The following is a 25,996-nucleotide window of genomic DNA, read 5'->3' as shown; positions in this document are numbered from 1 at the left end:
AGAATCACGACGAAAACGTGTGCCAACCCCTATGCATAGGTTCATGGGCGGAACCCGCAAGTTGATCACCAAAACATACATCAAGTGAATCACGTGGTATCCCATTGTCACCACAAATACGCACGGCAAGACATACATCAAGTGTTCTCAAATCTTTAAAGACTCAATCTGATAAGATAACTTCAAAGGGAAAACTCAATCCATTACAAGAGAGTAGGGGGGGAGAAAACATCATAAGATCCAACTATAATAGCAAAGCTCGCGATACATCAAGATCGTATCACCTCAAGAACACGAGAGACAGAGAGAGATCAACCACATAGCAACTGGTACATACCCTCAGCCCCGAGAGAGAACTACTCCCTCCTCGTCATGGAGAGCACCGGGATGATGAAGATGGCCACCGGAGAGGGATTGCCCCCTCCGGCAGGGTGCCGGAACGGGTCTAGATTGGCTTTCGGTGGCTACGGAGGCTTCTGGCGGCGGAACTGCTGATCTATTGTGCTCCCCGATGTTTTTAGGGTATATGGAGATATATAGGCGGAAGAAGTACGTCAGGGGGGCAACGAGGGGCCCACGAGGGTGGAGGGCGTGCCTAGGGGGTGGGCGCGCCCCCTACCTCGTGGCCTCCTCGAAGGTCCCCTGACGTGGATTCCAAGTCTTCTGGGCTTCTTTCCTTCCAAAAATGAGTTCCGTGAAGTTTCAGGTCAATTGGACTCCGTTTGATTTTCCTTTTCTTCGAAACCCTAAAACAAGGTAAAAACAGAAACTAGCACTGGGCTCTGGGTTAATAGGTTAGTCTCAAAAATGATATAAAAGTGTAAAATAAATCCCATAAACATCCAAAACAGTAGATAATATAGCATGGAGCAATCAAAAATTATAGATACATTGGAGACGTATCAGCATCCCCAAGCTTAATTCCTGCTCGTCCTCGAGTAGGTAAATGATAAAAACAGAATTTTTGATGCGGAGTGCTACTTGGCATAATTTCAATGTAATTCTTCTTAATTGTGGCATGAATATTCAGATCCGAAAGATTCAAGACAAAAGTTCATATTGACATAAAAATGATAATACTTCAAGCATACTAACTAAGCAATTATGTCCTCTCAAAATAACATGGCCAAATAAAGTTCATCCCTACAAAATCATATAGTTTAATATACAAGCCAAGTTCTATAATAAAAATTCCCACTAGTATATGAAAGTGACAAAACAAGAGACTCTCTATCATGAAGATTATGGTGCTACTTTGAAGCACAAGTGTGGCAAAGGATAGTAACATTGTCCCTTCTCTCTTTTTCTCTCATTTTCATTTTTTTGGGCCTTCTCTTTTTTATGGCCTTTCTCTTTTTTGGGGCCTTCTATTTTTTATGGCTTTTCTCCTTTTTTTATTCCGCACTTGGGACAATGCTCTAGAAAATGATGATCATCACACTTCTATTTATTTACAACTCAATGATTACAACTCGATACTAGAACAAGATATGACTCTATATGAATGCCTCCGGCGGTGTACCGGGATTGCGATGAATCAAGTGTGACATGTATGAAAAATTATGAATGGTGGCTTTGCCACAAATACGATGTCAACTACATGATCATGCAAAGCAATATGACAATGATGAATGTGTCATGATAAACTGAATGGTGGAAAGTTGCATGGCAATATATCTCAGAATGGCTATGGAAATACCATAATAGGTAGGTATGGTGGCTGTTTTGAGGAAGATATACGGAGGTTTATGTCTGAAAGAGCATATCATATCACGGGGTTTGGATGCACCGGCGAAGTTGGCACCAACTCTCAATGTGAGAAAGGGCAATGCACGGTACCGAAGAGGCTAGCAAGGATGGAAGGGTGAGAGTGCGTATAATCCATGGACTCAACATTAGTCATAAAGAACTCACATACTTATTGCAAAAATCTACAAGTCATCAAAAACCTCGGTACTACGCGCATCCTCCTAGGGGGATAGATTGGTAGGAAAATACCATCGCTCGTCCCCGACCTTCACTCATAAGGAAGACAATAAAATAACACCTCATGTTTCAAATTTGTTACATAATGTTTACCATACGTGCATGCTACGGGACTTGCAAACTTCAACACAAGCATTTCTCAAATTCACAACTACTCAACTAGCACGACTTTGATATTATTACCTCCATATCTCAAAACAATCATCAAGCATCAAACTTCTCTTAGTATTCAATACTCTATATGAAAGTTTTTGCTAATATTGTACACCTACCATATTAGGATTTTAAGCAAATTACCATGCTATTTAAGACTCTCAAAATAATCTAAGTGAAGCATGAGAGTTCATCTATTTCTTCAAAATAAAACTACCACCATGCTTTAAAAGATATAAGTGAAGATCAATGAGTAGTCGAATAATTATGCAACTATGTGAAGACTCTCTAACATTTAATAATTTCAGATCTTGGTATTCTATTCAAACAGCAAGCAAAGCAAAATAAAATTGCATTCTAATAATGGCAAACATCATGTGAAGAAGCAAAAACTTAGGATCAACCGAAACTAACCGATAATTGTTGAAGAAGAAAGGTGGGATGCCAACCGGGGCATCCCCAAGTTTAGATGCTTGAGACTTATTGAAATATTATCTTGGGGTGCCTTGGGCATCCCCAAGCTTGAGATTTTGTGTCTCCTTAATTCCTCTCATATCAAGGTCTCCCTAAATCTCAAAAGCTCATCCACACAAAACTCAACAAGGACTCGTGAGATAAGTTAGTATAAACCACTGCCAAAACCTTATCATACTCTACTGTAGAAATTCCCTAAAATTATTATTCAACATTGAATCCTAAATGTCTATGCATATTTAATAGTCCTATCCTCAAATAGAATCATTAAATAAGCAAACATATGCAAACAATGCAAACATAACAGCAATCTGCCTAAACAGGAGTCTGTAAAGAATGCAGCAACATCCATACTTCCCTAGCTCCAAAAATTATGAAAGAAAATTCCCACTGTAGTAACTTTATCTGAGCTTAATATGCAAAAGGTTTCAACATTTTATCACATTCTGACTTTTCTAGGGAATTATTGCAACAGCGGTAAACTTTCTGTTTTCAAACAGCAACATGTGGACTTCTAAAATAGGCATAGTAAAGACTATCAATGCCACTTTTATTGAAATAAAAGATGCAAAAGATTGTTCTAATAACAGCAAGCAAATCCTAACAAAATAAATTGACGCTCCAAGCAAAACACATATCATGTGGTAAATAAAAATATAGCTCCAAGTAAAGTTACCGATGAACGAAGACGAAAGAGGGGATGCCTTCCGGGGCATCCCCAAGCTTAGGCTCTTGGCTATCCTTGAATATTACCTTGGGGTGCCTCGGGCATCCCGAAGCTTAGGCTCTTGCCACTCCTTATTCCATAATCCATCGAATCCTTACCCAAAACTTGAAAACTTCACAACACAAAACTTAACAGAAAACTCGTAAGCTCCGTTAGTATAAGAAAATAAATCACCACTTAGGTACTGTTGTGAACTCATTCTAAATTCATATTGGTGTAATATATACTGTATACCAACTTATCTATGGTTCATACCCTCCGGTACTACTCATAGATTCATTAAAATAAGCAAACAACACATCGAAAACAGAATCTGTCAAAAACAGAACAGTTTGTAGTAATCTGGTTCAGACGTATACTTCTGGAACTCATAAAATTCTCAAATAAATTTCTGGACGTGAGGAATTTATCTATTAATAATCTACAAAAATAATTAACTCAATATCACTCTCCAATAAAAACTGGCAGCAATTCTCGTGAGCGCTAAAGTTTCTGTTTTTTACAGCATGATCGCAAAGAATTTCCCCAAGTCTTCCCAACGGTTCTACTTGGCACAAACACTAATTAAAAGCATAAAACCATATCTAAACAGAGGCTATATGAATTATTTATTACTAAACAGGAACAAAAAGCAAGTAACAAAAATAAAATTGGGTTGCCTCCCAACAAGCGCTATCGTTTAACGCCCCTAGCTAGGCATGATGATTTCATAGATGCTCACATAAAAGATAAGAATTGAAACATAAAGAGAGCATCTTGAAGAATATGACTAGCACATTTAAGTCTAACCCACTCTCTATGCATAGGGATTTTGTGAGCAAACAACTTGTGGGAACAAAAATCAACTTGCATAGGAAGGTGAAACAAGCATAGCTTCAAAACTTTAAGCACATAGAGAGGAAACTTGATATTATTGCAATTCCTACAAGCATATGTTCCTCCCTCATAATAATTTTCAGTAGCATCATGAATGAATTAAACAATATAACCAGCACCTAAAGCATTCTTTTCATGATCTACAAGCATAGAAATTTTATTACTCTCCACATAAGCAAATTTCTTCTCATGAATAATAGTGGGAGCAAACTCAACAAAGTAACTACCATGTGATTGAAAATTAAGATCAAGATGACAAGTTTCATGGTTACAATTATTCTTTAAAGCATACGTGTCATCACAATAATCATCATAGATAGGAGGCATGCTTTCATCATAGTAAATTTTCTCATCAAAGCTTGGGGAACAAAAAATATCATCTTCATCAAACATAGCTTCCCCAAGCTTGTGGCTTTGCATATCATTAGCACCATGTATATTCAAGGAATTCATACTAACAACATTGCAATCATGCTCATCATTCAAATATTTAGTGCCAAATTTTTTAATGCATTCTTCTTCTAACACTTTGGCACAACTTTCCTTTCCATCATACTCACGAAAGGTATTAAAAAGATGAAGCGTATGAGGTAGACTCAATTCCATTTTTTAGTTTTCTTTTATAAACTAAACTAGTGATAAAATAAGAAACTAAAAGACTCGATTGCAAGATCTAAAGATATACCTTCAAGCGCTAACCTCCCCGGCAACGGCGCCAGAAAAGAGCTTGATGTCTACTACACAACCTTCTTCTTGTAGACGTTGTTGGGCCTCCAAGTGCAGAGGTTTGTAGGACAGTAGAAAATTTCCCTCAAGTGGATGACCTAAGGTTTATCAATCCATAGGAGGCGTAGGATGAAGATGGTCTCTCTCAAGCAACCCTGCAACCAAAAAAACAAAGAGTCTCTTGTGTCCCCAACACACACAATACAATGGTAAATTGTATAGGTGCACTAGTTCGGCGAAGAGATGGTGATACAAGTGCAATATGGATAGTAGATAAAGGTATTTGTAATCTGAAATTATAAAAATAGAAAGGTAGCAAGTGATAAAAGTGAGCATAAACGGTATTGCAATGATAGGAAATAAGGCCTAGGGTTCATACTTTCACTAGTGCAAGTTCCCTCAATCAATAATAACATAATTGGATCACATAACTATCCCTCAACATGCAACATAGAGTCACTCCAAAGTCACTAATAGTGGAGAACAAACGAAGAGATTATGGTAGGGTACAAAACCACCTCAAGGTTATTCTTTCCAATCAATCCGTTGGGCTATTCCTATAAGTGTCACAAACAGCCCTAGAGTTTGTACTAGAATAACGCCTTAAGACACAAATCAACCAAAACCCTAATGTCACCTATATACTCCAATGTCACCTCAAGTATCCGTGGGTATGATTATATGATATGCATCACACAATCTCAGATTCATCTATTCAACCAACACATAGAACCTCAAAGAGTGCCCCATAGTTCCCCGGAGAATCACGACGAAAACGTGTGCCAACCCCTATGCATAGGTTCATGGGCGGAACCCACAAGTTGATCACCAAAACATACATCAAGTGAATCACATGGTATCCCATTGTCACCACAAATACGCACAGCAAGACATATATCAAGTGTTCTCAAATCTTTAAAGACTCAATCCAATAAGATAACTTCAAAGGGAAAACTCAATCCATTACAAGAGAGTAGAGGGGGAGAAAACATCATAAGATCCAACTATAATAGCAAAGCTCGCGATACATCAAGATCGTATCACCTCAAGAACACGAGAGAGAGAGAGAGAGAGATCAAACACATAGCTACTGGTACATACCCTCAGCCCCGAGGGAGAACTACTCCCTCCTTGTCATGGAGAGCACCAGGATGATGAAGATGGCCACCGGAGAGGGATTGCCCCCTCCGGCAGGGTGCCAGAATGGGTCTAGATTGGCTTTTGGTGGCTACAGAGGCTTCTGGCAGTGGAACTCCCGATCTATTGTGCTCCCCGATGTTTTTAGGGTATATGGAGATATATAGGTGGAAGAAGTACGTTAGGGGGGCACGAGGGGCCCATGAGGGTGGAGGGCGCGCCCACGGGGGTGGGCGCGCCCCCTACCTCGTGGCCTCCTCCAAGGTCCCCTGACGTGCACTCCAAGTCTTCTGGGATTCTTTCCTTCCAAAATGAGTTCTGTGAAGTTTCAGGTCAATTGGACTTCGTTTGATTTTCCTTTTCTTCGAAACCCTAAAACAAGGTAAAAACAGAAATCGGCACTCGGCTCTGGGTTAATAGGTTAGTCTCAAAAATGATATAGAAGTGTATAATAAAGCCCATAAACATCCAAAACAGTAGATTATATAGCATGGAGCAATCAAAAATTATACACAACGCACCAAGGCGCCCCTGGGCCTCCTGGCGCACCCTGGTGGGTTGTCCCCTCCTCGGGACTCCCCCAGGTGCTACCAGGGCCCAACTTGTTCCTTCTGGTCCATAAAAAGATCTTCGTAAAGTTTTGTGGCATTTGGACTCTGTCTGATATTGATTTTCTCTGAAAACACGAAAAAATAGGAACTGGCACTTGGCACTATGTCAATAGGTTAGTACCAAAAAATGACATAAAATGACTATGAAATGATTCTAAAACATCCAAGATTGATAACATAACGACATTAAACAATAAAAATTTATAGATACATTGAAGACATATCAGCATCCCCAAGCTTAACTCCTACTCGTCCTCGAGTAGGTAAGTGATAAAAACAGAATTTTTGATGTGGAGTGTTGTTTAACATGTCATATCATATCATTTTCTTTATAGCATGGACAATTGGACTTTTTATGTGGTACAAAGCAATAGTCTAGTGTTGACATAATAATTTAGATACTCAAGCATATCAACAAGCAACCATGTCTTTCAAAATATTAATGCTAAAATAAGTTATCCCTACAAAATCATATAGTCTTGTCATGCTCTGTCTTCCTAACACAAAGTATTTATCATGCACAACTCTGATGACAAGCCGAGCAATTGCTTCGTACTTTTTAATGTGCTTCAGCTTTTTCAACTCTTACGCAATACATGAGCGCAAGCCATGGATATAGCACTACGGGTGGAATAGAGTATGATGATAGGGGTGAATATAGAGAAGACAAAAAAGTAAGAAAGTCTCACATCGATGCGGCTAACCAATGGGCTATGGAGATGCCCATCAATCGATATCAACGTGAGGAGTAGGGATTGCCATGCAACGAATGCACTAAGAGCTATAAGTGTATGGAAGCTTAATATGAAAACTAAGTGGGTGTGCATCTAATCCTATAATGAAAAATTCCCACTAGTATATGAAAGTGACAACATAGGAGACTCTCCATATGAAAAACATGGTACTACTTTGAAGCAAAAGTGTGGTAAAGGATACTAGCAATGCCCCTTCTCTCTTTGTTTATTTTTTTTCTTTTTTCTTTTTTTTCTTTTTTTCTTTTTTTTTCTTTTTTTTCTTTTTCTCTCATTGTTCGGAGTCTCATTGTCATAGTCTCCATCATCCTTTCCTCACTGGGGCACTGCTCTAAAAATGAATAATGATGATCATCACACTTCTTTTTACTTATAACTCAAAAGAAACAAAAATTACAACTCGATACTTGTGACAAGTATGACTCTATATGAATGCCTCTGGCAATGATCTAGTGTAACATGTATGAAAAATGATGAATGGTGGCTGAGCCACAAACATTATGTCAGCTATATGATCATGCAAAGCAATATGACAATGAATGCTCATCAAACAAAAACGGTGGAAGTTGCATGGCGATATATCTCGGAATGGCCATGGAAAAGCCATAATAGGTAGGTATGGTGGCTATTTTGAGGAAGATATAATGAGGCTTATGTGTGATAGAGCGTATCATATCACGGGGTTTGGATGCACCTGCGAAGTTTGCACCACGTCTCAATGTGAGAAAGGGCAATGCACGGTACCGTAGAGGCTATCAAATTGCGAAAAGGTAAGAGTGTGTATAATCCATGGACTCACATTAGTCATAAAGAACTCATATACTTATTGCAAAAGTTTATTAGCCCTCGAAGCAAAGTACTACTATGCATGCCCCTAGGGGGATAGATTGGTAGGAAAAGACCATCGCTCGTCCTTGACCGCCACTCATAAGGAATACAATCAAAAATAAAGCATGCTCCAACATCATAGCATAATGAGAGACTATACGTGCATGCTTCGGGAATCACAAACCTTAACACCAATATTCCTACTAGAGCATAATTACTCATCAACATAACTCATATATCACATCATCATATCTCAAAACTATTACTAAGAATCAAGTTTATTTTGTCCAATGATCTTCATGACAGTTTTTCTTTTCTTTATCCTTCTTGGATATCTATCACTTTGGGACTAATTTTCATGTGTTGCTTTTCATAAGCTCAAACAAATATAAGTAAAGATCATGAGCATAATATTTCTTTCTCTCAAAATAATTTAAGTGAAACAAGAGAGAATTTCTTCAAAATTTTACTAACTCTCAAATAAATCTAAGTGAATCAAGAGAGCATTTCTTCAAAATTACTAAGCACAATGTGCTCAAAAAGATATAAGTGAAGCACTAGAGCAAGTCCTAGCTCATAAAAGATTTAAGTGAAGCATATAGAGCAATTCTAACAAGTCATGACATAATTTTGGCTCTCTCAAATAGGTGTGTCCAACAAGGGATCAAGACTAAAAACAAAAAAAAATAAAACAAGCAAAGACTCATATCATACAAGACGCTCCAAGCAAAACACATATCATGTGACGAATAAAAATATAATCTCAAGTAAAATACCAATAGTTGTTGGAAGAAAGCGGGGATGCCACTCGGGGGCATTGATACGTCTCCAACGTATCTATAATGTTTGATTGTTCCATGCTATTATATTATCAACCTTGGATGTTTTATATGCATTTATATGCTATTTTATATGATTTTTGGGACTAGCCTATTAACCTAGAGCCCAGTGCCAGTTTCTGTTTTTTCCTTGTTTTAGAGTATCACAGAAAACGAAAATCAAAAGGAGTCCAATTGACTTGAAACTTCACAGAACTTATTTTTGGACCAGAAGAAGCCCACAGAGTATCGAAGTGGGACCAGGAGAGTCCCGGGCTGCCCACGAGGGTGGGTGCGCGCCCACCCCCCTAGGCACACCCCCTGCCTCGTGGACAGCCCGGAGGTCCACCGACCTACTTCTTCCTCCCATATATACCCATATACCCTAAAAACTTCGGGGAGCACAATAGATCGGGAGTTCCGCCGCCAGAAGCCTCTGTAGCCACTGAAAACCAATCTAGACCCGTTCCGGCACCCTGCCGGAGGGGGAAATCCCTCTCCGGTGGCCATCTTCATCATCCCAGTGCTCTCCATGACGAGGAAGGAGTAGTTCTCCCTCGGGGCTGAGGGTATGTACCAGTAGCTATGTGTTTGATCTCTCTCTCTCTCTCTCGTGTTCTTGAGGTGGTACGATCTTGATGTATCGTGAGCTTTGCTATTATAGTTGGATCTTATGATGTTTCTCCCCCTCTACTCTCTTGTAATGGATTGAGTTTTCCCTTTGAAGTTATCTTATTGGATTGAGTCTTTAAGGATTTGAGAACACTTGATGTATGTCTTGCGTGGGATAACCGTGGTGACAATGGGTTATTCTATTGATTCACTTGATGTATGTTTTGGTGATCAACTTGCGGGTTCCGCCCATGAACCTATGCATAGGGGTTGGCACATGTTTTCGTCTTGACTCTTCGGTAGAATCTTTGGGGCACTCCTTGAAGTACTTTGTGTTGGTTGAATAGATGAATCTGAGATTGTGTGATGCATATCGTATAATCATACCCACAGATACTTGAGGTGACATTGGAGTATCTAGGTGACATTAGGGTTTTGGTTGATTTGTGTCTTAAGGTGTTATTCTAGTACGCACTCTATGATAGATTGAACGGAAAGAATAGCTTCGTGTTATTTTACTACGGACTCGTGAATAGATCAATCAGAAAGAATAACCTTGAGGTGGTTTCGTACCCTACCATAATCTCTTCGTTTGTTCTCCACTATTAGTGACTTTGGAGTGACTCTATGTTGCATGTTGAGGGATAGTTATGTGATCCAATTATGTTATTATTGATTGAGGGAACTTGCACTAGTGAAAGTATGAACCCTAGGCCTTATTTCCTATCATTGCAATACCGTTTATGCTCACTTTTATCACTTGCTACCTTGCTGTTTTTATAATTTCAGATTACAAATACCTTTATCTACTATCCATATTGCACTTGTATCACCATCTCTTCGCCGAACTAGTGCACCTATACAATTTACCATTGTATTGGGTGTGTTGGGGACACAAGAGACTCTTTGTTATTTGGTTGCAGGGTTGTTTGAGAGAGACCATCTTCATCCTACGCCTCCCACGGATTGACAAACCTTAGGTCATCCACTTGAGGGAAATTCGCTACTGTCCTACAAACCTCTGCACTTGGAGGCCCAACAATGTCTACAAGAAGAAGGTTGTGTAGTAGACATCAAGCTCTTTTCTGGCGCCGTTGCCGGGGAAGCTAGGTAAGCGGCACTAACACCCCGTCAACTAAGCTCTTTTCTGGCGCCGTTGCCGGGGAGGTTAGCGCTTGAATTTATATCTTTAGATCTTGCAATCAAATCTTTTTGTTTCTTGTTTTATCACTAGTTTAGTTTATAAAAGAAAACTACAAAAAAATGGAATTGAGTTTGCCTCATACGCTTCATCTTTTTAATATCTTTCGTGAGTATGATGGAAAGGAAAATTGTGCCAAAGTGTTAGAAGAAGAATGCATTAAAATGTTTGGCACTAAATCTTTGGATGATGAGCATGATTGCAATGTTATTAGTATGAACTCCTTGAATATCCATAGTACTAATGATGATTGCACTAGTTATGATGAAAATGTCTCCTATAAGCATGTCGATTTTTGTGGAGTGCATAGAGTTTGCAAGTACACACAATTAGGGAAGATAGATTTTGCAAGAGGCATAAGTACTTAGAAACTAAATGGTTGCAAGAAAGGCTAGATGTTTGTGCTGAAAAATTATATTTTCTTGGTCATACTTGTGAACTTTGCAATGAACGTGGTCATTTAACCATCCGATGCAAAAAATATCATAATCTAATCGTTTCCAAAAATTGTGATGACTTGATTTCTCTTGCACATCATAATGAACTTAGTTTTCTTATGGGTTATGAAGAAATGAAACGTATAAGTAGCTATCTTCCAGTATTTACCCGTGATAAACTTCTTGGTTTTGATCTAGAAGAAATTTATATGTATTGTGCGGTGAATTGCATTGAAAATCCTTATATTGCCAATTACATAAAGAAAAGAAAACAAATAGAAGATGAAGATAATACTAATGAAAGGGAAGAGACTTCCCAATATCCTCCTATTATTTCTTATGATGAATCAGGTAACGAGGAGGAGCCTTCTATTCAACGAATCTCATTAATAAGGAGCTCAAAAAAGAGGATTGAACCCACGCATGATGTGGTGAAGAAGAAGAAAAGAAAAAGGAAGAGAGGTAAAAATATATCTCTCCCAAATAATGTTGCTCCTATTACTGTTGTGCCTCATGAAAATATAATTGTGGAAGATGATGCACTTGATGATGATCTCGTTATGCCTATTGCTTGTTGTGATGATTATGATTGGGAAGATAATGATACTTCTTATGATCTTGAAAATCTTTTTGGCACTTGCTTGGAAGAATATGATAATTGCTATACTATTGGTGCTATCCATACTATTGATGATGAGAGTGATTATGCTTATGATATGAAAAGGCCCAAGCTTGGGGATGCTATGTTTGAAGAAGATGATGTTTTTGAGAATATATTTGTTGTAATTAATGTTTGTCCAAAGCTTGGGGATGCTACGTTTAATGAAGATGATATTTTTAGTCTCCCAAGTTTTGATATGCAACTTTATAATGATGATAGCATGCCTCCTACTTATGATGATTATATTGATGAAAGTGAGTTTGGAAGAGTGTCAACTTTAGGAATTAGTAATCCCACTATTTTGGAGGATGTTGAATCTTATTTTTGATAATTATGAAAGTGGATTTGGAGAGGTCATGACTTTATTTAGTGATGATTCCACTATCTTGGAAGAGGTTTCAATCGATTATGATGAGAACAAAGTTGCTACTTATGATAATTATTGTGATGATACATATGCTATAAAAAGTAGTGATGATTATATTTATAAAACTTGTCATTATTATGATTACCCTTTTTCTGAACATTACTCTTTTAATGTGGAAACAATTTATAGTATTCGAGTCTCTTATGATACTCCCACTATTCCGATTGAGAAGAATTTTGCTTATGTAGAGAGTAGTAAATTTTCTATGCTTGTAGATCATGAAAAGAATGCTTTAGGTGCTGGTTATATTGTTTAATTCATTCATGATTCTACTGAAAATTATTATGAGGGATGAATATATGCTTGTAGGAATTGCAATAATATCAAGTTTCCTCTCTATGTGCTTAAAGTTTTGAAGTTATGCTTGTTTTACCTTCCTATGCTAGTTGATTATTGTGCCCACAAGTTGTTTGCTCAAAAAAATCCCTATGCATAGGAAGTGGGTTAGACTTAAATGTTCTAGTCATATTCTCCATGATGCTCTCTTTATGTTTCAATTCTTATCCTTTATGTGAGCCTCATTGAAATCATCATGCCTAGCTAGGGGCGTCAAACGTTAGCGCTTGTTGGGAGGCAACCCAATTTTATTCTTGTTCCTTGCTTTTTGTTCCTGTTTAGTAATAAATAATTTATCTAGCCTCTGTTATTATTGAGTTTCTATGTTTTAATTAGTGTTTGTGCCAAGTAGAACCGTTGGGAAGACTTGGGGAAAGTCTTGTTGATCATGCTGTAAAAACAGAAACTTTAGCGCTCACGAGAATTGCTGCCATTTTTTATTGGAGAGTACTATTTAGTTTATTATTTTTTCAGATGATTAATAGATAAATTCCTCACGTACAGAAATTTATTTTAAAATTTTTGGGGTTCCAGAAGTTTGCATTAGTTACAGATTACTACAGACTGTTCTGTTTTTGACAGATTCTGTTTTCTATGTGTTGTTTGCTTATTTTGATGAATCTATGAGTAGTATCGGAGGGTATGAACCATAGATGAGTTGGAATAAAGTAGATATTACACCAATATAAATAAATAATGAGTTAATTACAGTACCTTGAAGTGGTGTTTTGTTTTCTTTCGCTAACGGAGCTCACGAGTTTTCTACTTTAAGTTTTGTGTTGTGAAGTTTTCAAGTTTTGGGTAAAGATTTGATGGATTATGGAACAAGGGGTGGAAAGAGCCTAAGCTTGGGGATGCCCAAGGCACCCCAATGAAATATTCAAGGACAACCAAGAGCCTAAGCTTGGGGATGCCCCGGAAGGCATCCCCTCTTTCGTCTTCGTTCATCGGTAACTTTACTTGGAGCTATATTTTTATTCGCCACATGATATGTGTTTTGCTTGGAGCGTCATTTTATTTTCTTTTGTTTTGCTTGCTGTTTGAATAAAATACCAAGATCAGAAATTATTAAATGTTAGAGAGTCTTCACATAGTTGCATAATTATTCGACTGCTCATTGATCTTCACTTATATCTTCCGGAGTAGTTTGTTGTTGCTCTAGTGCTTCACTTATATCTTTTTAGAGCACGGTGGTGGTTTTATTTTATAGAAATAGATGAACTCTCATGCGTCACTTATATTATTTTGAGAGTCTTAAACAGCATGGTAATTTGCTTTGGTTATGAATTTAGTCCTAATATGATAGGCATCCAAGTGGGATATAATAAAACTTTCATATAAAGTGCATTGAATACTATGAGAAGTTTGATTCCTTATGATTGTTTTCAGATATGGAGATGGTGATATTAGAGTCATGCTAGTTGAGTAGTTGTGGATTTGAGAGATACTTGTGTTAAAGTTTTTGATTCTTGTAGCATGCACGTATGGTGAACCGTCATGTGATGAAGTCGGAGCATGATTTATTTATTGATTGTCTTCCTTATGAGTGGCGGTCGGGGACGAGCAATGGTCTTTTCCTACCAATATATCCCCCTAGGAGCATGCACGTAGTAATTTGTTTCAATCACTAATAGATTTTTGCAATAAGTATGTGAGTTATTTATGACTAATGTTGAGTCCATGGATTATACACACTCTCACCCTTCCACCATTGCTAGCCTCTCTAATACCACACACCTTTCACCGGTATCATACACCCACCATATACCTTCCTCAAAACAGCCATCATACCTACCTATCATGGCATTTCCATAGCCATTCCAAGATATATCGCCATGCAACTTTCCACTGTTCCGTTTACTATGACACGCTCCATCATTTTCATACTGCTTTGCATGATCATGTAGTTGACATCGTATTTGTGGCAAAGCCACCATTCATAATTCTTTCATACATGTCACTCATGAGTCATTGCACATCCCAGTACACCGCCGGAGGCATTCATATAGAGTCATATCTTGTCCTAAGTATCGAGTTGTTATTCCTGAGTTGTAAGAAAAAAAGTGTGATGATCATCATTATTAGAGCATTGTCCTAGTGAGGAAAGGATGATGGAGACTATGATTCCCCCACAAGTCATGATGAGACTCCAGACGAAAAAAAGAGGCCAAAGAAGCCCAAATAAAAAAAGAGGCCATAAAAAAGAGAAGGCCCAAATAAAAAAATAAAAATAAAAATAATAAATGAGAGAAAAAAGAGAAGGGACAATGCTACTATCCTTTTACCACACTTGTGCTTCAAAGTAGCACCATAATCTTCATGATAGAAAGTCTCCTATGTTGTCACTTTCATATACTAGTGGGAATCTTTCATTATAGAACTTGGCTTGTATATTCCAATGATGTGCTTCCTCAAAATGTCCTAGGTCTTCGTGAGCAAGCGAGTTGGATGCACACCCACTTAGTTTCTTTTTGAGATTTCATACACTTATAACTCTAGTGCATCCGTTGCATGGAAATCCCTACTCACTCACATTGATATCTATTTATGGGCATCTCCATAGCCCGTTGATACACCTAGTTGATGTGAGACTATCTTCTCCATTTTGTCTTCTCCACAACCACCATTCTATTCCACCTATAGTGCTATATTCATGTCTCACGCTCATGTATTGAGTGAAGATTGAAAAAGTTTGAGAACATCAAAAGTATGAAACAATTGCTTGCCCTGTCATCGGGGTTGTGCATGATTTAAATATTTTGTGTGGTGAAGATAGAGCATAGCCAGACTATATGATTTTGTAGGGATAGCTTTCTTTGGCCATGTTATTTTGAGAAGACATGATTACTTTGTTAGTATGCTTGAAGTATTATTATTTTCATGTCAATAATAAACTTTTGTCTTGAATCTTATGGATCTGAATATTCTTGCCACAATAAGGAGAATTACATGGATAAATATGTTAGGTAGAATTCCACATCAAAAATTCTGTTTTTATCATTTACCTACTCGAGGACGAGCAGGAATTAAGCTTGGGGATTCTGATACATCTCCAACACATCTATAATTTTTGATTGTTCCATGCTATTATATTATCAAACTTGGATGTTTTATATGCATTTATATGCTATTTTATATGATTTTTGGGACTAACCTATTAACCTAGAGCCCAGTGCCAGTTTCTGTTTTTCCTTGTTTTAGAGTATCGCAGAAAAGGAAAATCAAACAGAGTCCAATTGACCTGAAACTTCATGGAACTTATTTTTGGACCAGAAGAAGCCCATAGAGTATCGGAGTTGGACCAGGGGATTCCCAAGCTGCCCACGAGGGTGGGGGCGCGCCCACCCCCTGGGCACGCCCCCTGCCTCGTGGACATCCTGAGGTCCACCGACGTACTTCTTCCTCCCATATATACCCATATACCCTAAAAACTTTGGGGAGCACAATAGATCAGGAGTTCTGCCGCCAGAAGCCTCCGTAGCCACCGAAAACCAATCTAGACCCGTTCCGGCACACTGCCGGAGGGGGCAATCCCTCTTCGGTGGCCATCTTCATCATCCCGGTGCTCTCCATGACGAGGAGGGAGTAGTTCTCCCTCGGGGCTGAGGGTATGTACCAGTAGCTATGTGTTTGATCTCTCTCTCTCTCGTGTTCTTGAGGTGGTACGATCTTGATGTATCGTGAGCTTTGCTATTATAGTTGGATCTTATGATGTTTCTCCCCCTCTACTCTCTTGTAAAGGATTGAGTTTTCCCTTTGAAGTTATCTTATCGGATTGAGTCTTTAAGGATTTGAGAACACTTGATGTATATCTTGCGTGGGATAACCGTGGTGACAATGGGTTATTCTATTGATTCACTTGATGTATGTTTTGGTGATCAACTTGCGGGTTCCGCCCATGAACCTATGCATAGGGGTTGGCACACGTTTTCGTCTTGACTCTCTGGTAGAATCTTTGGGGCACTCCTTGAAGTACTTTGTGTTGGTTGAATAGATGAATCTGAGATTGTGTGATGCATATCGTATAATCATACCCACGGATACTTGAGGTGACATTGGAGTATCTAGGTGACATTAGGGTTTTGGTTGATTTGTGTCTTAAGGTGTTATTCTAGTATGAACTCTATGATAGATTGAACGGAAAGAATAGCTTCATGTTATTTTACTACGGACTCTTGAATAGATCGATCAGAAAGGATAACTTTGAGGTGGTTTTGTACCCTAGCATAATCTCTTTGTTTGTTCTCCGCTATTAGTGACTTTGGAGTGACTCTTTGTTGCATGTTGAGGGATAGTTATATGATCCAATTATGTTATTATTGTTGAGAGAACTTGCACTAGTGAAAGTATGAACCCTAGGCCTTGTTTCAACGCATTGCAATACCATTTGTGCTCACTTCTATCATTAGTTACCTTGCTGTTTTTATATTTTCAGATTACAAAAACATATATCTACCATCCATATTGCACTTGTATCACCATATCTTCGCCAAACTAGTGCACCTATACAATTTACCATTGTATTGGGTGTGTTGGGGACACAAGAGACTCTTTGTTATTTGGTTGCAGGGTTGTTTGAGAGAGACCATCTTCATCCTACGCCTCCCACGGATTGATAAACCTTAGGTCATCCACTTGAGGGAAATTTGCTACTGTCCTACAAACCTCTGCACTTGGAGGCCCAACAACGTCTACAAGAAGAAGGTTGTGTAGTAGACATCAGGCATCCCCAAGTTTAGTTGGTTGCTCATTTTTGGATAATAGCTTGGGATGCCAGGGCATCCCCAAGCTTAGGCTCTTCCATCCTTCATCCATCGTAAGATAACCCAAAACTTGAAAACTTCAATCACACAAAACTCAACAAAACCTTCGTGAGATCCGTTAGTATAAGAATAATAAACCACTACTATAAGTGTTGTATCAGACCAATTCATACTTTTTTTGTATTATATCTACTGTATTCCAACTTTTCTATGGCAAAAACTCGTCAAAGAAAACCATAGAGCCATCAAAATAAGCACACAACACAAAGAAAACAGAATCTGTCGAAACAGAACAATTGTAGAAATCTGACTATTTCACATATTTCTGTAACTCCAAAAATTCTGAAAAATTAGGAAGGCCTGAGAAATTTGTATATTGATCTACTTCAAGTTGAATGGATATTTTATCGCTCTCTGGTAAAAGATGAAAATTAATTTCGTGAGCGTAAAAGTTTCTGTTTTTTAGCAAGATCAAACAACTATCACCCATGAAGATCCTAAAGGCTTTACTTGGTACAAACACTAATTAAAACATAAAAAACATAATCATAACGGTAGCATAATTGTGCTAACACACAAGAACAGGAAGAAAAAAGCAAAAATAAATTTTATTCATTGGGTTGCCTCCCAACAAGCGCTATAAAGCAAGGATCTAAGTTTTGTCTTCCAAAGTTTTGGAAACTTCTGTAAGGGTTTTCTCAAACCCAGGAGGCTCTTTACGCTTCCCTAAATTCTTCGAGAAAGAAACCATCTTAAGATCCAAAATATCCAATCTCTTGTTGCAAAGAGTAATCAGGGTATTCATGCGATTGATACTACCATTGAGGTGTTTGAGGGGTTCATTATATTTCTGTATTTCAACCATATGTTTATGTAAATCACTAAGTTTATCCAACATTTGAACTCCCTCGAGGGTAAAAGAAAACCCCTTCTTTTGAGGAGGAATTCCCAAAATCCCTTCCAAAATTTCATAGGCAGCATTTGCATCAAGTTCAGTAAAATTTCCTTTAGCGGCAAAATCCAGAATTTGTCTATGATGCAAAGCTCCTATGTAAAAATTACGAAGCAAAACCTTAGCATCCCCCTTCAGATTGGAAATACGATATAATTCCATAAGCCTATACCAGGCATCTTTCAAATTTTCGCCTTGTCTTTGTTTGAAGTAAAGAACTTCAAAATCTGGTGACAAAGGAGGAGTAGGGATGCTAGCCATCGGGACTAGAGACAAGAGATCGGCGAAAAAGAAAGGCGAAAAAATGGCAAATTTTTGTGAATTGGGGGAGAGGAAAACGAGAGGCAAATGGCAAATAATGTAAATTGCGAGGAGATGAGATTTGTGATTAGGAACTTGGTTATGAGGAAGATCCTCCCCGCAACGGTGCCAGAAATTCCTTTTGATTGCTCTCTGGTTATAGCACCAGAAAAGCTCTTATCTGCTAGGACAACATCGGTATTTGCCCAAAGTGGAAGGGATGATGCAGCACAGAGACGGTAGGTATTTCCCTAAGTGAATAAACCAAGGTTATCGAACCAGTAAGAGAACCAGGAAACACAACGTAAACAACACCTGCACACAAATAACAACACCACGCAACCCGACGTGTTAAAGGGGTTGTCAATCCCTTTCGGGTAACGATGCCAGAAAATTGTAGTAGATTGAAATAATAGATCGCAAATAAAATAAATTACAACAAATTATTTTTGTATTTTTGGTTTTATAGATCTAAATAAAAATGCAAAGGAAAAGTAGATCGCAAGCAAATATATGAGGAAGAAGACCCGGGGCCGTAGGTTTCACTAGTGGCTTCTCTCAAGAAAAGATAGCAAACGGTGGGAAAACAAATTATTGTTGGGAAATTGATAGAACCTCAAATAATTATGAAGATATCCAGGCAATGATCATTACATAGGCATCACGTCCAAGATTAATAGACCGACTCCTGCCTGCATCTACTACTATTACTCCACGCATCGACCGATATCCAACATGCATCTAGTGTATTAAGTTCATGGAAAAACGGAGTAATGCAATAAGAACGATGATATGATGTAGACAAGATCCGTTTATCTATTGCATAGATATAGATCCCGTCTTTTTATCCTTAGTAGCAACGATACATACGTGTCGGTTCCCTTTTCTGTCACTAGGATCAAGCACCGTAAGATCGAACCCACTACCGGAACCTCTTCCCATTGCAAGATAAATAGATCAAGTTGGCCAAATAAAACCCAAATATCGAAAAAGAAATATGAGGCTATAAGAGATCATGCATATAAGAGATCAAAGAAACTTAAATAACTTTCATGGATATAAAAAGATATGACTGATCATAAACTCAAAGTTCATTAGATCGCAACAAACACACCGCAAAAGGAGTTACATCATATGGATCTTCAAGAGACCATTGTATTGAGAATTAAGAGAGAGAGAGAGAGATGAAACCATCTACCTACTAACTACGAACCCGAAGGTCTACAAAGAACTACTCACGCATCATCAGAGAAGCACCAATGGAGGTGGTGAACCCCATCAGAGATGGTGTCTAGATTGGATCTAGTGGTTCTGGACTCTGCAGCGGCTGGTGAAGGAAATATGCCCTAGAGGCAATAATAAAGTTATTATTTATTTCCTTATATCATGATAAATGTTTATTATTCATGCTAGAATTGTATTAACCGGAAACATAATACATGTGTGAATACATAGACAAACAGAGTGTTACTAGTATGCCTCTACTGGACTAGCTCGTTGATCAAAGATGGTTATGTTTCCTAACCATAGACATGAGTTGTCATTTGATTAACGGGATCACATCATTAGGAGAATGATGTGATTGACTTGACCCATTCCATTAGCTTAGCACTTGATCGTTTAGTTTGTTGCTATTGCTTTCTTCATAACTTATACATGTTCCTATGACTATGAGATTATGCAACTCCCGTTTACCGGAGGAACACTTTGTGTGCTACCAAACGTCACAACGTAACTGGGTGATTATAAAGGTGATCTACATGTGTCTCTGAAGTTACTTGTTGGGTTGGCGTATTTCGAGATTAGGATTTGTCACTCCGATTGTCGGAGAGGTATCTTTGGGCCCTCTCGGTAATGCACATCACTTAAGTCTTGCAAGCATTGCAACTAATAAGTTAGTTGCGGGATGATGTATTACGAAACGAGTAAAGAGACTTGCCGGTAACGAGATTCAACTAGGTATTGAGATACCAACGATCGAATCTCGGGCAAGTAACATACCGATGACAAAGGGAACAACGCATGTTGTTATGCGGTCTGACCGATAAAGATCTTCGTAGAATATGTGGGAGCCAATATGAGCATCCAGGTTCCGCTATTTGTTATTGACCAGAGACATGTCTCGGTCATGTCTACATAGTTCTCGAACCCGTAGGGTCCGCACGCTTAAAGTTTCGGTGACGATTGTGTTATGAGTTTATGTGATTTGATGTACCGAAGGTAGTTCGGAGTCCCGGATGAGATCGGGGACATGACGAGGAGTCTTGAAATGGTCGAGATGTAAAGATCGATATATTGGATGACTATATTCAGACATCGGAAAGGTTCCGAGTGATTCGGGTATTTTCGGGGGTACCGGGGAGTTACGGGAATACGAGGAAGAAGTAATGGGCCTCATGGGCCAAGTGGTGGAAGAGAGGAGACAGGGCGCGCGACCCCCCTAGCCCAAACCGAATTGGACTAGGGGTCGGCCCCCCTTTCCTCCTTTTCCTCCTTCTCCTTCCTTCTCCTTCTCCTCCTTCCTTTCCTCCTCCTAGTAGGAGTAGGAAAGGGGAGTCCTACTCCTACTAGGAGGAGGACTCCTCCTCCTGGCGTGCCCATAGAGGGCCGGCCGGCCTCCCCCTTGCTCCTTTATATGCAGGGCAGGGGGCACCTCTATACACACAAGTTGTTCAGTTGATCTCTCCCAGTCGTGTGCGGTGCCCCCCTCCACCATATTCCACCTCGGTCATATCGTAGCGGTGCTTAGGCGAAGCCCTGCGTCGGTAGCAACATCATCACCGTCACCACGCCGTCGTGCTGACGGAACTCTCCCGTGAAGCTCTGCTGGATCGGAGTTCGCGGGACGTCATCGAGCTGAACGTGTGCTGAACTCAGAGGTGTTGTGCGTTCGGTACTTGGATCGGTCGGATCAAGAAGACGTACGACTACATCAACCGTGTTGTGCTAACGCTTCCGCTTTCGGTGTACGAGGGTATGTGGACAACACTCTCCCCTCTCGTTGCTATGCATCACCATGATCTTGCGTGTGCGTAGGATTTTTTTTTTGAAATTACTACATTCCCCATCAGTGGAATCCAAGCCTAGGTTTTATGCATTGATGTTGTGCACGAGTAGAACACAATGAGTTGTGGGTGATATAAGTCATACTGCTTATCAGCATGTCATACTTTGGTTGGGCGGTATTGTTGGATGAAGCCGCCCGGACGGACATTACGCGTACGCTTACGCGAGATTGGTTCTACCGACGTGCTTTGCACACAAGTGGCTGGCAGGTGTCAGTTTCTCCAACTTTAGTTGAACCAAGTGTGGCTATGCCCGGTCCTTGCGAAGGTTAAAACAACACCAACTTGACAAACTATCGTTGTGGTTTTGATGCGTAGGTAAGAACGGTTCTTGCTAAGCCCATAGCAGCCACGTAAAACTTACAACAACAAAGTAGAGGACGCCTAACTTGTTTTTGCAGGGCATGTTGTGATGTGATATGGTCAGGACATGATGATAAATTTTATTGTATGGGATGATCATGTTTTGTAACCGAGTTATCGGCAACTAGCAGGAGCCATATGGTTGTCGCTTTATTGTATGCTATGCAATTGCACTGTAATGCTTTACTTTATCACTAAGCGGTAGCGATAGTCGTGGAAGCATAAGATTGGCAAGACGACAACGATGCTATGATGGTGATCAAGGTGTCGTGCCGGTGATGATGGTGATCATGACAGTGCTTCGGAGATGGAGATCACAAGCACAAGATGATGATGGCCATATCATATCACTTATATTGATTGCATGTGATGTTTATCTTTTATGCATCTTATCTTGCTTTGATTGACGGTAGCATTATAAGATGATCTCTCACTAAATTTCAAGATAAAAGTGTTCTCCCTGAGTATGCACCATTGCCAAAGTTCGTCGTGCCCAGACACCACGTGATGATCGGGTGTGATAAGCTCTACGTCCATCTACAACGGGTGCAAGCCAGTTTTGCACACGCAGAATACTCAGGTTAAACTTGACGAGCCTAGCATATGCAGATATGGCCTCGGAACACTGAGACCGAAAGGTCGAGCGTGAATCATATAGTAGATATGATCAACATATTGATGTTCACCATTGAAAGCTACTCCATTTCACATGATGATCGGTTATGGTTTAGTTGATTTGGATCACGTGATCACTTAGAAGATTAGAGGGATGTCTTTCTAAGTGGGAGTTCTTAAGTAATATGATTAATTGAACTTAAATTTATCATGAACTTAGTACCTGATAGTATCTTGCTTGTCTATGTTTGTTTGTAGATAGATGGCCCGTGTTGTTGTTCCGTTGCATTTTAATGTGTTCCTTGAGAAAGCAAAGTTGAAAGATGATGGTAGCAAATACGCGGACTGGGTCTGTAACTTGAGGATTATCGTCATTTCTGCACAGAAGAATTATGTCCTGGAAGCACCGCTAGGTGCCAGGCCTACTGCTGGAGCAACACCAGATGTTATGAACATCTGGCAGAGCAAAGCTGATGACTACTTGATAGTTCAGTGTGCCATGCTTTACGGCTTAGAATCGGGACTTCAACGATGTTTTGAACGTCATGGAGCATATGAGATGTTCCAGGAGTTGAAGTTAATATTTCAAGCAAATGCCCGGAATGAGAGATATGAAGTCTCCAATAAATTCTATAGTTGTAAGATGGAGGAGAATAGTTCTCTCAGTGAACATATACTCAAAATGTCTGGGTATCATAATCACTTGACTCAACTGGGAGTTAATCTTCCTGTTGATAGTGTCATTGACAGAGTTCTTCAATCGCTGCCACCAAGCTACAAGAGCTTCGTGATGAACTATAACATGCAAGGGATGGATAAGACAATTCCCGAGCTCTTCGCAATGCTAAAGGCTGCGGAGGTAGAAATCAAGAAGGAGCATCAAGTGTTGATGGTCAACAAGACCGCCAGTTTCAAGAAAAAGGGCAAAGGGAAGAAGAAAGGGAACTTCAAGAAGAACAATAAGCAAGTTACTGCTCAGGAGAAGAAACCCAGATCTGGACCTAAGCCTGAAACTGAGTGCTTCTACTACAAGCAGATTGGACACTGGAAGCGGAACTGCCCCAAGTATTAGGCGGATAAGAAGGATGGCAAGGTGAACAAAGGTATATGTGATATACATGTTATTGATGTGTACCTTACTAGAGCTCGTAGTAGCACCTGGGTATTTAATACTGGTTCTGTTGCTAACATTTGCAACTCGAAACAGGGACTACAGATTAAGCGAACACTGGCAAAGGACGAGGTGACGATGCGCATGGGAAATGGTTCCAAAGTCGATGTGATCGCGATCGGCACGCTACCTCTACATCTACCTTCAGTATTAGTTTTAGACCTAAATAATTGTTATTTGGTGCCAGCATTGAGCATGAACATTATATCTGGATCTTGTTTGATGCGAGACGGTTATTCATTTAAATCAGAGAATAATGGTTGTTCTATTTATATGAGTAGTATCTTTTATGGTCATGCACCCTTGAATAATGGTCTAATTTTGATGAATCTCGATAGTAGTGATACACATATTCATAATGTTGAAGCTAAAAGATGAAGAGTTGATAATGATAGTGCAACTTATTTGTGGCACTACCGTTTAGGTCATATCGGTGTAAAGCGCATGAAGAAACTCCATACTGATGGACTTTTGGAATCACTTGATTATGAATCACTTGGTACTTGTGAACCGTGCCTCATGGGCAAGATGACCAAAACGCCGTTCTCAGGTACTATGGAGAGAGCAACAGATTTGTTAGAAATAATACATACAGATGTATGTGGTCCGATGAATATTGAGGCTCGTGGCGGATATCGTTATTTTCTCACCTTCACAGATGATTTAAGCAGATATGGGTATATCTACTTAATGAAACATAAGTCTGAAACATTTGAAAAGTTCAAACAATTTCAGAGTGAAGTTGAAAATCATCGTAACAAGAAAATAAAATTTCTACGATCTGATCGTGGAGGAGAATATTTGAGTTACGAGTTTGGTCTACATTTGAAACAATGCGGAATAGTTTCGCAACTCACGTCACCCGGAACACCACAACGTAATGGTGTGTCCGAACGTCGTAATCGTACTTTACTAGATATGGTGCGATCTATGATGTCTCTTATAGATTTACCGCTATCGTTTTGGGGTTATACTTTAGAGACAGCTGCATTCACGTTAAATAGGGCACCATCGAAATCCGTTGAGACGACGCCTTATGAACTCTGGTTTTGCAAGAAACCAAAGTTGTCGTTTATGAAAGTTTGGGGCTGCGATGCTGATGTGAAAAAGGTTCAACCTGATAAGCTCGAACCCAAATCGGAGAAATGTGTCTTCATAGGATACCCAAAGGAAATTGTTGGGTACACCTTCTATCACAGATCCGAAGGCAAGACTTTCATTGCTAAGAATGGATCCTTTCTAGAAAAGGAGTTTCTCTCGAAAGAAGTGACTGGAGGAAAGTAGAACTTGATGTGGTAACTATACCTGCTCCCTTATTGGAAAGTAGTACTTCATAGAAACCGGTTTTTGTGACACCTACACCAATTAGTGATGAAGCTAATGATAATGATCATGAAACTGCAGATCAAGTTACTACCGAACCTCGTAGATCAACTAGAATAAGATCCGCACCAGAGTGGTACGGTAATCCTGTTCTGGAAGTCATGCTACTAGATCATGATGAACCTACGAACTATGAAGAAGCGATGGTGAGCCCAGATTCTGCAAAATGGCTAGAAGCCATGAAATCTGAGATGGGATCCATGTATGAGAACAAAGTGTGGACTTTGGTTGACTTGCCCATTGATCGGCAAGCAATTGAGAATAAATGGATCTTCAAGAAGAAGACTGACGCTGATGGTAATGTTACTGTCTACAAAGCTCGACTTGTTGCAAAAGGTTTTCGACAAGTTCAAGGGATTGACTACGATGAGACCTTCTCACCCATAGCGATGCTTAAGTCTGTCCGAATCATGTTAGCAATTGCCGCATTTTATGATTATGAAATTTGGCAAATGGATGTTAAAAGTGCATTCCTAAATGGATTTCTGGAAGAAGAGTTGTATATGATGCAGCCAGAAGGTTTTGTCAATCCAAAGGGAGCTAACAAAGTGTGCAAGCTCCAGCGATCAATTTATGGACTGGTGCAAGCCTCTCGGAGTTAGAATAAACGCTTTGATAGTGT

Source organism: Triticum aestivum, chromosome 6A, assembly GCF_018294505.1.
Source record: "Triticum aestivum cultivar Chinese Spring chromosome 6A, IWGSC CS RefSeq v2.1, whole genome shotgun sequence".
Taxonomy (NCBI): Eukaryota; Viridiplantae; Streptophyta; class Magnoliopsida; order Poales; family Poaceae; genus Triticum; species Triticum aestivum.
Note: the sequence above shows the minus strand (reverse complement) of the source record.